Genomic DNA, 2,234 nt, shown 5'->3' with positions numbered 1-2,234 from the left:
TTTTTAATATCTTTAATTAACTTTTTTCTTTCCTGCACGCAAATCTTATAGCATAAGGTAGATCTCCTAAATTAACCGAAGAGTTTTACTTAAATATTGTAATTGGTCTCCTTGACCCCAATTATTCCAGTACCATAAACTCCTTATGCGCCGGCAAAAATGTTATTAGTTTTAATACTAAATCCTTTTGGCGTCTTTACCACATAATTAAAGAGTTATAAGACCATTTCGTCAACGTATAAGAAATACCTTTAATGTTCTGGCACCAGCAATAATAAATAATTAGTATTGCTAAATCATATACTTCCTTTACTAATAACCATAAGTAAGATCTCTATTACTAAATGAACATTTAGGTTAGTTTCTTTCGTTGAATGTTTATAAGCAAGAAGGCCTTCACTACTTCGATATGTCGAAATATAGCGGATAATTCTATTGTGATCTTATACGTTAACTTAAATAGTTACTACTACTTGAACACCTTTATTGAGGTTTTTTATAAGCAAATTCTTTTGCAAAAAATTTTCTTTTACTTTCTTTCTTTTTTAATGTATTTAAATGAATTAGTTAATAACTTTATAAATTTTAATTTTTTAAAATATTTAAAATAACCTCTACCACCCTAAGCTTGGGTGCTATGTTATTTTTGAGCATACGAAGGAATCGTCCCTTCACGGAAATCGGTGAGCCGGTGTAGAGGCAAGTATATAAATATATAATTTTAATAAAAATATTATAATATTAGCATATTATAATATTTGATTATATAATTAATAAAAATTAAATAAAAATTATTTTAATTAAAGTATTTATTAAAAATAAATTGGATTTTGAATAAGTTATAAAAAAAACGGTTTTAAATAAAAGAAAAAGATTATTTTTTAAATCTTAAATTAGAAAATAAAAAACATATATAATAATTTATATTTAAGACAGTTTCTTTAAAAATCTAAGATGAAGAGGTTTTTTTTCATGGAATAAGTGGTATTAACTTATTCGTTTCATTCCTTTTAATAATTATAGTTTTTAGTGGTTATTTATACCATAACTAGAAAGTTATAGTTAGGTTTGCTTTATTTAAAAGTTTATTGCAACGCCTATTAAAATTTTTTAAAATAAAATATAAAAGCCGTTAATAGTGTGGTAGAACGCGTATTTGGTTCCGATATTAGGTAAAAAACATTTTATCGATTAAAATTTAATAAAAAATAAATAAGAATAATTCGAAATTTTTTCAGTTTATAAATATAAAAAATTTTTTAAAATTTTTAAATTAAAGTTTTTACAAGTGTTAAGAACGTTATCTTTTGTAGGTGACTTTAAAGTTCACATCGTAACGATTTATTCATATCAAATAAATCAATACTTAGAATATTATTTTTATTTGTAAGTGTTACACAAAAATGGTTACTATGTTTACTATAATTTTGTACGAGTTTAATTTGATTTAGTTACGTCAAAATAACGTACACCTTAACCCGGTCCTAGGAAATGACCATATGCTTAACGCACGCCATAGTGCGTTCCGAATAGTAAAGCCTCGTTTTAATAATCACCGAGGGTAATAATGCAATCTTCGTTACCGCGTTCGAACAATACTTATAAAATTATATTTCTTCTAAAATTGATATAATCTACGAGTATACCCTTTTCATATAACCCGTGTTATATCAATATATTTAAGTCTATATCCTACCCTATAATAATGATTTGGATGAAATAGGAGTTAACTTACATAATGGGGTTGTCCTTTAGGTTAAAATACACCTTTACCTAATTTTCGCATATTTTTTATTTAAAATGTTAAGATATAACAAACTATTTACATATGATTGGTGATTATTATAAGTTTTTAATTAATAAGGTAGACGCGCAGTTTAACGTTTTAATCCAATAATATGTCGTTAATTTTTATTTAATCAATGTAGTCTATTTCAAGTTGGGTAAATATAATCTTTATTTTAACATTTTTGATAAAGACTAGCATAATAATTTTTAATTTATTAATTTAAAGAATTACTTAATTTTGATACTTATATTTATTTTAATCATTTTTTAATTAGTAAATATACTGATATGAATTACTTTAACCGTAATTAGGTTATACCTATCTTGCATTATTTAATATATTATTATTTTTTATTATTTAAATTATAGTAAATTCAGTTTATTAATAAAATTATTTTTCTTTCTATTTTATATACTTTTATTTTACGAATATTAAAATACATTTC

This window comes from Diaphorina citri, unplaced genomic scaffold (assembly GCF_000475195.1).
Source record: "Diaphorina citri unplaced genomic scaffold, Diaci psyllid genome assembly version 1.1 scaffold2470, whole genome shotgun sequence".
Classification (NCBI taxonomy): Eukaryota; Metazoa; Arthropoda; class Insecta; order Hemiptera; family Psyllidae; genus Diaphorina; species Diaphorina citri.
This window is presented reverse-complemented; position numbering follows the sequence as displayed.